This window comes from Adiantum capillus-veneris, chromosome 18 (assembly GCF_014529385.1).
Source record: "Adiantum capillus-veneris isolate H3 chromosome 18, ASM1452938v2, whole genome shotgun sequence".
Lineage (NCBI taxonomy): Eukaryota > Viridiplantae > Streptophyta > Polypodiopsida > Polypodiales > Pteridaceae > Adiantum > Adiantum capillus-veneris.
The window spans coordinates 136,276,048-136,293,000 of NC_140948.1; the positions used below are offsets into that span (position 1 = coordinate 136,276,048).

General features: G+C 43.2%; 1 pseudogene; it reads left to right on the forward strand.

Moving 5' to 3' along the window:
* The first annotated feature begins 11,226 nt into the window (after positions 1-11,226).
* On the forward strand, positions 11,227-14,874 carry LOC147436485 (uncharacterized; annotated as a pseudogene).
* Positions 14,875-16,953: the final 2,079 nt, after the last annotated feature.

The window sequence follows — 16,953 nt, forward strand, 5'->3', positions numbered from 1 at the left end:
TAGCTTTCCCCAAAGGATTTCAAACTCCCATATGAACGTTTGAAAACCCGCTTCCAAGCTATATTGTAGTCCATCTAGATTTTACTCCGCTTTGTCTAGCTGCACATCTGCTACATATTTGCTTCAAAAAGCAGCCTCTAGGGATTTACAACCCACCTTTTCTTCATGATGCAGGCCATCAAACCATAGCCTCACTTAATCTTGAACCAGGAGCGGGAACACCTATAACGCACCTTCTTCTCTTGATAAAACTCTTTCCATCACAAAAACTCCATAGTCTTGGAGCCAAGGTTTTGCATCTTCAACCATAGTGAAAATGGGAAAATTGGACCACACCCTCTCTAGCAGCACCTGCTCTTCAAAGGTCGCACCTTTGGCATCACCAAAATCATTGCTTTGACTTCAACTAGGAGCATCAGACAGCTGCTTTGGGGGGGCATCAGAAGATGGATAAGGGGAAAGGGGGAACACACCCGGCATTCATAAATACTACCTCTCTATATCCGTGGGCGTGCAAAACACCCCAATCCACTATAGTTCACCTTTAAAACTCTCGACAGATGCTAGCAGGCCATTGGTCGCACACACACTAACACATAAACATGCACCCACTGAGCTAACCACACATTTCATTGCGCATTTCAAGACATGCATCACTTTCGCACACAAAAGCACACTCTCACGTCCATTTTTCACACAAAGAAGGGGCATGGAAGGCACACACATCCGCACCAACACTGCACACACAAGCAGAAGAAGTAGAGAAGGAGGGGTAGGGGAACGAGGCGAGAGAAACACCATAAGCTTCACCATTTCTCAAACACCAATACAACTCACTTACAACAAACTATGCACCAACATGGTCATCGAGAAAGAAAACACACACTTGGGGCTTTGCAAGCATACACCTATGGACAAAAAACCCATCCAAGACTCGCACACTCTCACTCTATAGCTCTCTGCAAACTCACCGGCTCAAGGCCTTAGCCAAAAGCCTACTATGGAAAAAAGCATTAAAAATGACTCAAAAATGGCTTATATAGGGATGCCCTCTCAACTTGGTATTTGGTCTCTAATTGGTCCATTTGGCATCCTTTTTTGCCACCTTTGGAGGGGGTAGCCACCTTGCATCTGCTCTCTCCTCTTTACTTGTGCTTGAGAGGGGTGCACTAGCGATGTCGCTAGTGCCCCTTGGTATTTTATTTTCATTTTTATGTTACTCTCCCCTTTTCACCTTGGAGCTTACCCCTTGATTTTACCTGGACTACCTCTTGGACTTGCTTGTCCGCCCTCTTTGAATGTCCCTTAGCCTTCCCACTTGGATGGCTTTCACTGCCTCCCTTTGGAGTGCTCTCTCTCCTTTAATCTCATCACCATCTTGTATTCATGCTCGAATTGCCCCTTTAGTGGGCCTTTGAGCGCCTTTTCTGGACTGGCTCCACTTGGCACCCTTTGTCCATTTGATCCAACCCGGTTTGGGGATGCCTTGGTGGTGCCTTGAACTCTCTCTCTCTCTCTCTCTCTCTCTCTCTCTCTCTCTCTCTCTCTCTCTCTCTCTCTCTCTCTCTCTCTCTCTCTCTCTCTCTCTCTCTCTCTCTCTCTCTCTCTCTCTCTCTCTCTCTCTCATGTCCTCACATAACCCGTCCCCTAACCCTTGGCACTAGCGAGGTCGCTAGTGTGTGTGTGTGTGTGTGTGTGTGTGTGTGTGTGTGTGTGCGTGTGTGTGTGTGTGGGTGGGGGGGGATTTTTCCTTATTCACCCAAAAGAGGAATGATCCTTTAGAGTTGCGAGATCCCACCCCTACTGGGGTGCATGCTGCATCAGCACACTGCATCAATCATTGACGCCCCCAACCACAGCCAAGGCATCGCTAACATCGGCCAAAATAGCCAACAATTCCCACTAGGCCTCCGTCCAATGACCGCGCACAATGAAGATCACCACCATGACCATGAGCTCCCTCTCCCTTGTACACACCTTCAATGGCCCACGGCCCTGGACTTATACTCCAGACTCCCTAGCCGCACGCTCGCATGTGGGTTCTTACGTAGCCACATGGCAGCTTGACATGGAATGGCCCTCCAACCTTCAAAAGCTTCACTAAAATGCCTTCAAAAAGATTAGGTTTTCTCCCCCATCTCATTTGTCATGTAACTGGGTGCTCACAAGTCTGATCGCCTTTTCGTAATGATCGGTTGGTAGTCCACTCTAGCAAATCCAATTCCCTCGGGCCTTGCCACATCTTGACCTTGCCAAGGGTGCCAACCAAGGCAGCAAAAACTGACAAAGTCATCTTCTCTCGAGCATCTCCCGCCAACTTCAACTTGTCGTATCTCGGCCATCATGCATCTGTTTGCCAATCCATCAGTTCCGACTAGCTCCATGCATCATCCACTACCTTCTTGAACTTTGTCAAGGTCTAAAAAACATCAAATGGCACAATTTCCCATGTTGTGAGGGGCACACACCTACCCCTGACAAATCTTCAAAATTGACCATATCTTGCAATCCAGAACTCTGATCCGCAATCCGAAAAGACCGGCATGGTCCATAAATTGACCTTGACACATATATCCACTGGCATCCGTCCGGGCCACCTATCCCCTGTTGTGCTACCCATCTTAGATTTGCTAAACCTTCTAACTTGAAACTTAATATCTTTTACATCAGGGCGTTGTTTAACGAGCCGTCTAGTCCAACTTACATAGTACCTTAAACTCCACATCCTAGTGCATTGACTCAGCACTTCGGGCACCTTTACCTATCATCCCAATTGGACCAATTTGGAGTATTTTTGGGCTAAAGAAAACGCATCAAGCTCACATTTCTACTAGCACCTTGTTGCCATGGTCTTCCACATTGGTGTGAGGTCCCCACCCCGTCGTATCAAACAACGGATCTGATGGTAAACTTGGTGGCCACTAGATCTATAGCGGAAACAAACAAAATGGTTCAGGGTTCAACTAGCGGACGATCTCTCATCACAAAGTGAGTCGAGTTCGAGCCTACTAGCAACGAGATCTAGCTCCACCTCGCAGGGGAAGCGTACTTAACTATCTAGCGATCCTAAGACCCACCTTCCAAGAGGAGAGAAACCTCGAGTGCCTTTTTCCCCATGTTTCAGAGGCACGTACTCTCGAGATTTCACCTCTCTCGGGGCAATGAGTATTACTAATATCGAAGTAAGCACAATGGGGACAGAGAGTTCCCGACCAATCGGGACCACCCATCTCGTAGGCATTGGCAACCTGAGCCAAGCCCCCACTTTCCACCCCCACACTCACACTTCATCGTGTGACCTAATTACTACCACAAAGGTTGTTCAACATAAATATTCCTTGTTTAGTTCCGAATCACATGGTTCGTTAAAACAGCCCTTCAAACAGTATTGCAAACAACACCAAGACAAAATTCTACTCAAACTTATTCATAAAAATTCCAATGTTCTGGAGGTACAACATCCCCCCTCCAGCGAGAGTTCACTCCTCCTGTTGTCGCCTAGCTGCCCATACAACTAGGTATGTCCACCGCATAGAAAGCATGTCATGGACACTCCCACCGCATAGAAAGCAAGACGTGGGTTCCCACCGCATAGAAAGCAAGTCGTGGGTATCCACCACATAGAAAGCAAGTCGTGGATTCAAGAGCCCTTAACGAGGAACTCTGCCCCCTGTGATCAGTAGGGGGGTCAGGACTGATTCAACATTGGAAATAAAATGAACATGTCGAGCTAAATTTTCCCTAGCAAACATTCTTTCCTCTTGCAAATAGCATACCCATCAGACATTACCTTCCTACTTTAGAACTTAATGTACAATGATTTCAATGCTGAGGTTTCCGTCGGATTTCTCCAACATGTTTGGGGATATGAGCATTCCTAACTAGCGTATGCAATGTTAATTTAAACAAATTGAATAAAAATATGATCTACCTCTTCCACTTCTTCATCGATGGCCCGTGAGATGGCCGGTATTTGCTCGTCCATGGGAGCCTTCCCCTTTCCATTGACATTGCTCGTTCCTGCTTCGCGATCATGGGCACCACCGAAGCGCGTCCTCTTAACCGGGGCCATTTCTCACTACTTTAAATGATTATCTTGGAGAAAGAGCTAAGGTTCACAAGCATCATAACAGTCCAATGGGTAGATTAGTGACATCAATTAATCCCTCCTATATGAGAGTCTAGATTTCTTTCATAAGCAATCATTAAGGATGGCACATAATCCTATGGGAACCGGCTCTAAGATAATTATTCGGCTTACAAGATCAAGAATAATTAGGATTTCACTATTGGAATTACCAGAGAATTGGATTAAGTATGATTAAACTATTTCCTAGCAATTAGATGATGCAGATTTACCCTATGCATATGTGTGAGGAAAAACCAATTCTTAGAGACTTATTGACGGATTAATTTCTTCTTAATTACGTCTTAATGTATAAGAGAAATGAATTCAATTAATCTATAATGTTAATGAGTGATTACAATAGTGATTCTCTTCAATCTGCACAAATACTAGCTTATCGATTAATTACTATGCTATCTAGAGAGAGAAGATTCTGATAATTATGCTCTAATCATTAATCGAGAGTGAAGAATGGCTGATAATTCAGCTATGGAATGATGATTTACATATTAGAGTATGAATAAGGAGAATTTAGAAAGTAGTCATAGAGATTTCCGACTAGGAATAGGCATAATGTACGAGAAATTTTGATGGTAGAGAAAGGAATTTACAGATAGCATTAATTAAACTGTCGTTACCGTGATTAAGAGCTGGTAATCTTCTTGATTTTCTGATCTAATCGAGCTTCTTGAGATGAAAATTCGGCAGCACCTCCCTCCTTGCTTCTTCTTCAATAGGTGTGTGATCCGGCAGCACCTTCCCAATGTGTGTGGGTGTGTGTGTATGCACTGTGTGTGTGTGTGTGATCATAAGTGTGTGTGTGTATGCAGGTCTTTAAATAGGCTCCTACAGGCTGAAAATAGATCTGGGTTGCTAAATGCATCTGGGAGCTTCTCCAGTTAAGCATGGCAAGTCCAGTTCTCTGCCCACCAAGTGTCTTGTTGGCTTGGTTAACTGGTTCTGAGACTGAGTTGCAGGCTTGGCAACTTTCCCAAGACTCCCACAAAGCAAGAGGGCGCCCCCTAGCTGCTAAAGCTGATCTGGAGTGGCCTGGGACCTGTTCCCACACAGTCCCGGGCCCCCGGTGCCTCCCTGGACAATTTTTAGGAAATTTGGTTCTAGGCTAAAACGGGTCATACGAATCGGATTTTGATGCCGTAAATTGCCATACGAAGCTCTAACTAAGGTGTACTGGTCCGAGTACCTGCCATATTTAGCAGTCCCCCCGGGTCCGAAAATGCATTTTTTTCAAATTCAGGGTACGGGTGCAGATTTTCGAGACGGTCGAGACTGGACGGGTCGGGTGACCAAAAACTTACTATTTTTGGAAATTTTTCACAAAAATTATTTTAATTGACATTTTGAAGCTTTATACCATTCTAAACATCATGGCATTGACAGAATCTGGAAAATTGCTAAAAATAGTAACTTATTCCATTGTATTCATTTCGTGGTACAAGGGTGCTCTTGTGATCGGGTCAGAGACCTTACAATTGGCTTCAACACTTTGTCATGTACCTACTAGCATCATTTTCTTTGCATAGAACACTTCCTTGCACATGTCAACTTTGGCTACACCATCATTGACCACCCCCTAGTTGAACATTTATGTTTAACCACACACAAGCTTATTGCACCAAAAAATTACAAACTCCAAATAGAAACTCTATTCACCACAAAAACACGTAGCATATGTACAAAACCTGACACCTGTTACCCACCACCTTTAGTCATGCGGGTTGCCCAACCCCCTTCTTTACCGCATGGTCACTGTTTGGGTCAAACACCTTCCATTGGTCTCTTCCATCCACCTGTAACACCTTTGCATAGTGCCATATCAAGGCACCTAACCAGCCACACACCCAAACTCCTAGTAGCATATCTCTACTACTCCAAGCACTTAGTGGCACATTGCCCACTTGCAACAAAGCATCACCAAACATGTCAAATAGAGCACCATCATGCTCTCCATCCAAATACATACTTGCACCATCACTCGCATGGAACATACCTACCCCTCCCTCCCATCCATATAAAGCAAGATCCTCTTCCAATAGATCTTGTATTTGCTCAACAGCCCACTGCATAGCTGCTCCTATCAGCATCCTTTTCAACCACCGCTTGCAAACCTCCTTGGAAAGCTTGGAAGCTACCTCGCAATCTGCATCACTTGTCATAGAACGCATCCACTACACTAGAAGCTCTTCTACCTTTGGCTCCATACTGCCCTTCTCACCTACCATGCACTCAATTCCACCATCATCGAGCTCTTCCTCGTCTACTGGCCCTTCAAGGTCGATCAGCACCACTTGCTTGTTGGATTCAATCACCTGCTCTTCAAGCACCTCTTTTATCACTGCATCATATTCTACTACCATAGGCAAGGTTTCCCTATCCCTTTTGGCAATATTTAACCCCTGTTGCACCACTCAAGCACATTCCACTGCCACTTTCACCAACATGGCCATTAGCATGGCACCACACATCACCTCTACTTGCCCATCATCACCTACATGCCTAGACTACTCCACTTGGTCTTAACTAGGCATCTCAGCTTGCACTTCATCCTGCTCCTTGCAAACATTCGTTCTCTCTCCACTCACATACAAGAGATCAAACTCATCATACCTTGATAGAGATGACTCTATCTCCCAACTTGTGTCGGAATCCATAGAGCTACTATCACTCGGCTCAATCTCTTCCTTTGTCTCAAGCCCAACAATCTCCCCTAGCTTTGCCCCTTTGACCTCGTCTACAAACTGCATTCTTTTCACTTTACCACACTTCAATGGAGCTTCTACAACCTCACTCGAGCTTGGAAGCACCTCCTTTGTCCGATATGGAATCTCTTGCACTTCCTCCACAATTTGAGCTCCTCTAGCCGGCATCCTTGCTATAGAAACCATCCTGTCTCTTTGTAGCCAAAGAACCCTTGGATCTTCTTGCACGTGCATTTATCTTTGCACCACTTCTGGCTGGGTTGCCACCACATCACCCTGCTTTGGCATCACCACACTTGGCAAACTCCGCCTCACTTCACGTTTCATCAAAAAAAAAATGGCCCGCCCTTTTGCTAGAGCTACCGCTTCTTCGTATGACACCGGGCCATCTATCTTAGCTTTATTGCGCACTTCTTCACGTAGACAATCCATGAATTTATTCAACTTTAAAAACTTGGCATTCTCTGTAGCGGTTACCTTGATTAGCATTCCCCAAACGACTTCAAACTCCCGTATGACTGCTTGAAAATCCACTTCCAAGCTCTATTTCAGTCCATCTAGCTTTCGCTTTGCTTTGTCCAACTGCACATCTGCTACATATCTACTTCAAAAAGCTACCTCTAGGGCTTCACAATCCTCCTTTTCTTCAGGATGTAGGCCATCGAACCATAGCCTCACTTTACCTCAAACCAAGAGCGAGAACACCTGTAACGCGCCTTCTTCTCTTGATAAAACTCTTTCCAGCACAAACAATCCATAGTCTTGGAGCCAGGTTTCCTCATCTTGGACCCTAGTGAAAATGGGAAAATTGGACATCTCTAGTAGCACCTCTCTTCAAAGGCCGCACCTTTGGCATCAACAAAATCACTGCTTCAACTTCAACTAGGAGCATCAGATAGATGCTTTGTGGGGGCACCAGAAGATGGAGAAGGGGAAAGGGTAAACACATACGACACCCAAAAAAAACTGCCTCTTTATAGCCACGAGCATGCACAACACCCCAATCCACTAGAGTTCACCTTTGAAACTCTCAACACATGTTAGCAAGCCATCACCCTCACACACATCGACACATAAACACACACCCACTCAGATAACCACGCATTTTATTGCTCGCTTCAAGCCATCACCCACACACACATTCTAGCAAGACATCACCCGCACACACATCAACACAAAACCACACTCTCACTTCCATTCTGCACACAAAGAAGGGTCCCAGGGGTCACACACATCCGCACCGGCATCGTACACACAAGTAGAAGAACTAGAGAAGGAGGGGCAGGGGAAATGACACGAGAGAAACACCATAGAAGCTTTTCCATTTCTCAAACACCATTTACAAATCACCTACAACAAACTATGCACCAACATGGTCATCAAGCAAGAAAACACGGTGGGGCTTTACAAGCACACACCTCTACATGAAAATCCCAACCAAGACTCACACTCTCACTCTATGGCTCTCTACAAACTCCCCGGTTCAAGGCCTTGGCCAAAAGACTACTATGGAAAAAAGCATGAAAAATGATTCAAAAATGGCTTATATATGGGTGCCCTCTCAACTTGGTATCTCGGCTCTGATTGGTCCAATTGGCATCCTTTTGTGGCAAGTTTGAAGGGGGTAGCCACCTTGCATCTGCTCTCTCCTCTTTGCTTGTGCTTGAGAGGGGTGCACTAGCGATGTCGCCATTGCCCCTTGGTATTTTTATTTTTCATTTTTATGTTACTCTCCCCTTTTCACCTTGGAGCTTACCCCTTGATTTAACATGGACTACCTCTTGGACTTGCTTGTCCACCATGTTTGAATGGCCCTTAGCTTGCCCACTTGGTTGGCGTTGACTGCCTGCCTTTGGAGTGCTCTCTCTCCTTGATCCCATCACCAAATCGTATTCATGATCGGACTGCCCCTATAGTGGGCCTTTGACCCCTCTTTGGATTGGCTCCACTCGGCACCCTTTGTCCATTTGATCCCGCCCGGTTTGGGGTTGCCTTGGTGGTGTCTTGGACTCTCTCTCTCTCTCTCTCTCTCTCTCTCTCTCTCTCTCTCTCTCTCTCTCTCTCTCTCTCTCTCTCTCTCTCTCTCTCTCTCTCTCATGACCCATCCCCTACCCCTTGGCACTAGAGTGAGGTCGATAGTGGGGTGGGGTTGGGGGGGGGGGGGGACTTTTGTGTTTTTCTCCAAAAAGAGGGGCGACCCCTCAGGGCTATGAGATACCACCCCTACGGGGGCACATGCCACATCACCACACCGTGTTGACTACCAATACCCGACCAAGACCACAGCCAACGCATTGCTAATGCCGGTCAAAATCACCAGCAGTGTCCACTGGGGCCGCCGCCCAAGTGCCACACGCAGTGGCAACTGGAGGTCGCCATGTCCAGGACCTCCCTCTCCCTTGTATACACCTTAAATGGACCATAGCCTCCGACTTATACTCTAGACTCCTCGATCGTGCCCCTCGGGGGGTTCACTATGTGTAAAACTCCCATATCACGTGCGTTCAAGACATGTTTGTAAAACTCCTTATCTGTGAATTTTGTTAAGAATATAATGTACCCTTTTCTTTTAAAATTTGTAAGTTTTTTTCAAATTTGAAAAAATAATGCCCTTCTGTATATATATTTCTGTAAGTTTCAAGAACTTTAAATACCCTTCTGTTGAAGTCACGTGATAGGTTACATTTTTATTAGGTGACCTCCCCGGGCCGTGCCCTTGCATGTGGGTTCTTACGAAGCCACGTGGAAGCTTGATAGGGCATGGCCCTCCAACCTTCAAAAGCTTCACTAAAACTCCTTTAAAAAAAATAGGTGTTTTTACCCATCTCATTTGTCATGTATCTTGGTGCTCACAAGTATGATGGCCTTGCCATAATGAGTGGTTGGTAGTCCACTCCATCAACTCAAAATCCCCCTGGCCTTACCATATCTTGACATCACCGAGGCTACAACCAAGGATGCAAAAAAAGGCAAAATCATATGTAGCCTTCTCTCTAGAATTTGCTGCCAACTTTGACTTGCCGTATCTCGGCCATCGTGCATCCATTTTTTCAAGCCGTCAGTTTTGACTAGCTCCTTGCATCACCCACTACCTTCTTAAACTTTGTTGATGTCCATAAAACGCCAGATGGCACATTTTCCCATGTTGTCAAGTGGGGACAGACCCGACCCATAGCAAATCTTCAATTGACCATATCTTGCAATTTAGAACTCCGATCTGCAATCTGAAAAGACCGCCATAGTCCATAACTTGGTCTTTACACATCTATCCACTAGCATCTGCTCGGGCAACCTGTCCCCATCTGCCCTACCTGTCTCAGATCTGTTAAACCTTCTAACATCAAACTTGAATATCTTGCAGAAGGGGCCTCGTTTTGACGAGACATCTAGACCAGCTTACATAGCACCTTGAACTCCAAATCCTAGGGAACTAATTGAGCACTTTGGACACCTTTAGTTGTCATCCTAGTTGGACAATTTTGGAGCCTTTTTGGCTTGCATCAGGCATACATTTGTACTAGAACCTGCTTACCCAGGTCTTCCACATTGGCTTCAACACTTTTTCATGTACCTGTTATCACCCTTTGCTTTGCATAGAACACTTCCTTGCGTAGACCAACTTTGGCTGCACCAACATGAGTTCACCCGGAGGGGTTTTTTATATACCAAAGAGTTACAGAATTACATGTACAAGAGGGTTTTAAAAATAGAAAATTGAAAAAAAGTTACATGTTTAGGAAGGAAGCAGGGTCTCTTAATTCATGATGGAGGGTGTGTGTAGAGGGGTTTTTTAAATACCTCTTGAACGCACGTGCTATAGGTATTTTTAAAAGCTGGACCCCTTGATGGGCCACAATGCTTGTCCTACTTGTGGGCCATCATTGGTGATGGATCGGCCAAATGACTTGCACAAGATAATCTATCCAAGACACCCATCATTACCAGCCCCAAAGTCATAGCAAATAGAATTCTCCAACAAATGGGAAGACTTCGCTAAAGCGCATGATGGCAGATTGGGTAACTATTTTGGAAGAGCACTACAACAGATCTCCAACCGTGACTACTTCACCAAAAGGTATTTCATATTATTAAGGCTTCAATACTGGAAGGACTTCAAAATACAACATCTCTTGGATCACATGAGCATATTCAAGAATGTAGCTCACAACCTCTCGAACCACATTACAGGCTGAAAAAGAGTTTTTGGGGGCGAGGAAGGATTTGAGAGCCTTGAAACGTCTCCCTACCTTTGCCACTCCACGTCAAGCCTCAAGCCCCTAATGGGAAGATTGTGCTTCATAAATCCCTATGGATGCTAACCAAAGATGGGCTAGATCAAGTGAGGGTTCCATTGCATCTATTTGCACACCAACGGGATACATGAGGTCACTAACGGGAGCTTTCACAAAACCAAAGAAAGTTGGAAGCATTCAATTGTCTGGGTTGATGTCCCATGATTGGAACAGGATGTTACAGATAATTTTTTCTCTTTTTTAATCCTCTCCCTTATTTTGTTTAGATATTGATTGTTTATATGACTCTCTCTCATATTTTGTTTTACTCTTTTGTCATTGTAGTTCATTTTGCCGGTGAGTATGTGCATGTATCGGGACAATAAAGTGAGGGAAGCTATTTTCAAACTTGGAGACTTAGTAAGGTACATCACATCTCCACTCAAATAAACTTTTTTACACAATATTCTCAACAACCACTTAATGTACTCTTGTCTGTTATCTGGTAGATTTCTAAGCTCCAAAGAGATTGAAATAGATGCCATCCCTACTTCTCAAACACTTTCCGTGGAAACTGTGTGTGCCATTGAGGATGCATTTTCTCGATCCGTTCTTCTTATCCAAATCCACCTCTTGGTTCAGATGATTGAAGTGATTATTATATGTGGAGTAGTGCATGCACGTTGAAGGTTCTTTCTAGAGAGGTTTTTAAAAACTCTCAAAGATTTTGTGTGACTACGGTCCCAACCATATTCATACAAGGCCAAAGGATGGATTTTGCAAGAGGCATTTCTTTACATTTTAGAGTATTTGGCACAAGTTGATCCCTCAATTCCTCGCATGTAGTCAGATAAGGAGGATGCAATAATGAGTTCACACTTATCAAGTGGAAAGGAAAAATCATTTAAGATGGATATGGATTTATCCCGAGTGGTCAATAAATTTTGCACCCTCAATGCAAAGGTGATGACCAGGTGGTTGGAATTGTCGACAACGTAAAATGCAAGGCGTTTGCAGGAGAGAGAAACACGGAAGCAAGCTCATGGAGGCTGGAGGGCACCCTAGTGCCTTGACCCCTTGCATGTTTCCTTGATTTCATCAGGGCGAGTGGATGCATGAGAGAATTACCAAAGCAAAAGCACATGGAGAAGAAATCACCGATGAGGAATGGGAGTATGCACAAGGTTGCATACCAAAGGTAGAGTACTCATATACTTAAACCATATTGTATAGTTTTCTCTTGATTTCATCTTTGTAATTGATGAAATACTTTTTTCTTTTTTATAGTGCCTTTCCTTTCCCTCTATGTGGTGTTGACACTTTTGTACACGCCACATTGACAAGCGTCGAACCACCATCGACTCTGGCGTCATGGAAAATTTTGACATGGATGGTGATGAAGCCATGTACTATGGGACTACTGAAAGGATACTAAAGGTCCATTTTAGAACCTTTAATACCTTCATCTTCAAGTGCAAGTAGCTTGCAAATGTGTCTAGACGGCATGAGAATGGCGTCTTCATGGTGGACTCTAGTGTGCACCACACGAGGAGGTATGACAATTTAGTTTCTCCATGCAATTGTAAGCAGGTGAGTGATTACCTCCTTTACCCTTATTTGCTTGTACTATTAATTAAACCAATGTTACATACTTTTGAACTTCTCTTCTATAGGTCATCTATATCCCATCAATCCATGAACCAAAACTTTGGTGTGTAGTTTCCGTAACACCTCAGGGGAGAAACATTTTTTCCACAAATGAAGTGGAGACCATCTTCGACACTCTCCCACCTACTACTTTGGATGAGTTGGAGACACAAGAGAGAGAGAGATCAATGATTAAAGTCCCATGGCCACCAATCTTAGCGAGGCTGATTTCCATGATGAGATGGAGGATGATGAATTCCAAGATAATGAAGCCCATAAAGTGCATGCAACACAACCTAGATCAGCATAATGTCAATTGAGGACACAAATGACATGATAGGTGCACAGAGTCAATATCTTTAGCTTGCCAGGCTGAGACCATCTAAACCACAATCTAGAATCTCATGGCTCTCACGTATGAAGATAGAGCAGTATTTTGGAAGTGCCCAAAACTGAAATCTATGAGTATCTATGCGTAGCCAATGTCGCCACGATTCTAATGACTACTTGCAAACAGAAAAGTGACATTGTTTGATACACTTACGACCAAGCAAGAAGAGGCTCTTGAAACTGAGCTCTAACGACCAAGCGAGAAAAGTTCTCGGCGAGAAGAGGACTCGACTAAGAAATCCTCTTGACTAAGCAAGGACAGATCATGAAGCTTGTAAGCAGTTGGAAGAGCTTCTTGAATGCAATTTTGCACAGCTCATGAAAGCAGTTGAAGCAGATAAAGCGGCAGGAGAAAATTTCCATCATCGTCATGAGCTTAAGATTGATTTATCATCCTGTTAAGTAACGGTGTCATTAACGGCCCGATTAATCTTGTAAAAATGGATCTTAAACTCCTTAGATAATCCAAGTGACGGTGCTGTTAACATTCCGCCTTGGCTAAGGATTACAATGTACTCAAAGTTTTAACTCAATTTAATGATGGTTATGATGATTATCAAATCTTTCAATGTTTGTTGTTCTCTCTCTTTCACACCTCTAATAGACATAGGCCTTTCACCTAACTAGCTCACGTTTTGAACCCATATCCCACAAAATATTTGGTGAACCGGACGTGAAACAAGCCAAGGTGGGAGGTAAAGATGGAGATGTCAGAACAATTGAAGCAGTTTACTGACGGTTTCAATTCCAATGGATTTGATAAAAATAGAGCAGTTACAGATTGGACAAAAATGTTGCAATTAGTTCAAGGATGTCTCCAGGAAGTGAGAGCCATGCAGATAAAAAAGCAGATTGATGATGCAGTAGAGATGGCACTTGATGCTGTACCGGATTAGTATCATGTTTTTCAAGGATATGATCCAAAAGGTTTTATTGCATGTTATGAAGCCAAGATAAAGAGCCAAAATGTTGCAAAAAATCGGATGATTGCAGCTTTTGAAGCGGTTGTAAGTTCAAATTTTAAAAAGCAGGTTCAAGAACTGGCAGAAGCATATCCCACACGGTGGGACTATTTTGGAGAAGAATTTTTTCACAAAAGCTCAAGGATTCTAGATCTGGAAATAAAGGAGTTTATTGAACGAACCCAAATTTTCTTCAGTAAAGGTGGCGGGGATCAGATACAGCTCTTTAACTATGATGAATTTGGGAACACATCTTTGCAAGAAGCAAAGCCAAAGCAAATGCTGAGATGGAAGTAGCAAATTTGATCTTAGAGGAACATATTTTGAGCAAGGTAGAAAATGAAAACAATGAATTTAATGCTAAAATAGAATTATATGAATTTTTTTCAAAGAATGCTTGTATGGACGCTAGCTCCAATAATGGTCCCAGTGAAGACGTAGATTGTAAAGCAAGTGGTTCAAAAAAAATTTGTCCTTGACATGGGTTATTATGAAGGATTTCATCAAGAAGATGAGCCTCTACATGATATTACTGAAACTATCAGCATTATAGCCGAGTAAGACAACATGTTTGGTGCATATTATTGCATAAATAAAGCAAACATGTTGTTATATACACAGTTGCTGATGAAGTGACCAAGATTGTGGACCCAACACAGGATGATCCTGAGAATGCCAATGAACTTATGATTGCTACTAATAATATATTTGCAGATGCTGTTATCATGGAAGAAGATGCCATAATCGATGATTTCTTGGCTAGATTTGACGGAGATGATCATGACAGTATAGAATAGATATTTGATGCGTGTACCTCTTCAGAGGGGGTGCCAGACGAACCTTTGCAGTTCTATGATGGATTGCTAAGTAACATGGATGCAGTTGAGGAAACAGAGGATGGCATGGTTGAGTATGAAGATTGCCTAGATCATGCTGATTGTGAACAGGTTACGGACATTGATTTTATATCTATGCTTGTTCATGGGCTGCATGAGGACATAACTCCCACAATTTTGATGAATGTTGAGACTTCCAAGGATGATTTTCTCGAGGATTCTATGGATGAAGAATTACAGGTTGAAGCTATTTTTCATGATCAACCTAGAGCCCCAACAATAGGTCTAGGGACTCCCAAGGTTTTTCGTGATGGCTATGAAGCTAGAGGGGGTGGTGATGCTATATCATACTGCAAAAAGTGTACAAGGTTTTTCATTTCCTTAGACAACGTGACAAATGTGGCTGGATCTAGATGCTATTCCTAATGATGCTTATGTCAGTGATGTCTTTGCTGCTGCCAGTAAAAGGGAGTGAGAATTCTTTAATGCTTTCTGGTAACGAGATTAAGCTGCCAAAAGTTTATGAGATGTGGGTGTTGCATTATGCTTTAAGAGAAGTGCTAGTATATTGTGAGCCCATCAATGCTATGTGACTCAATGGTGTTTGATCCAGGAGATTCTAAGGATATTCATAAGGAGATTCAATATGGATGGATACTGTTAAGTATGCATAGTAAATGCGTGCTATTTGAACCAGGGGTAGGATATTTTCACCAAAAATTCTTGTTGTTGATTGATACAGGAAATGTATGTTCATGTGGATATTTTATTGCTCCACTATCTGGGAAATTCCTTATTATCACATTTGATCCTGGGGGATAGTGAAGTGCAAGTTGCAAATTCAAAGGATATCAATCGTTTCTTGTAGCAGGTTTCACGGTACAAGGTTTTGTTTTCTAGATTTATGCTAAGTGGAAAGATTTTTGGTTATGCGATCAATAAGCTTACATGGCTAGTTTCCCTATTATCACATTTGATCCTGGGGGCTAGTGAAGTGCAAGTTGCAAATTCAAAGGATATCAATCGTTTCTTGTAGCAGGTTTCATGGTACAAGGTTTTGTTTTCTAGATTTATGCTAAGTGGAAGGATTTTTGGTTATGCGATCAATAAGCTTACATGGCTAGCTTCAGTTGACTTCTTTGGACAATTGATGAAGTATCTTCACATCTTATGAGTTGGTTCTTCTACCAGAACTTGAAGTAAAGGACTTGACATCCATTTCATGTGCAGATAGAGTAAGGCATACTTGAGCTTGACAAGGTTCCATAAAGAGATCTTGATAATTCGTGTGCATCATTAACTGGAGCACTCGAGTCTGGCAGGGTTCACTAAACAGATCCTCCATAATTGAATGCTTTGGAGATACGGTAGATACGGTTCAAGATTTCTAATGGGCACCTACCTAATGGTTAAGCTAGAACATTGATGACAGGGTATAGGCCTTATATTATTTTTTGTATGTTTACCAATTACATGAGTCTGATGATGGCAACGAGCTTAAGGTACATATAGCAGATGCAGATTGAAGTGCACTTGGCACAGACCGGAGGTTGTGCAGGTTCAGAACGGGTGGATATCGTGCAACTTCGCTCTGATGCTAAGAAAGATACCAAGAAGATACTTATCGATCTTAATTAAAGCTTACCTGATTGATGATGAGTGTTTAGGGCTTGCTAACAAGCTAGTTTTACAGTTAATGTATGCGAGATGAGGCTTTAAAGGGCCAACAGATGCCTCAATGATGCTAAAAGGAGTATTATTGAAGTGACCATAGATAGGAGATTATGGTCTTGAATTTAGTTCTTGAAGTGCTCTACGGGCCTGTCTTTACGGTTCATGGATTGGAGCTATGGTAAAGAAGTTAAGCAGCTTGAAGTTCAAGTTGATGGTAGATTCGTACAGGATTGGGCAACTATAGCTGAGAGGTTTGAGACAAAGTGGATGCATGGGCTTGAAGTGCTCACTTTGTGGAGCACGTCGGTCTTTTAGATCAGCAATCGAAGTTATGGATACCAAGATATTGTCAGATTACATTTCCTC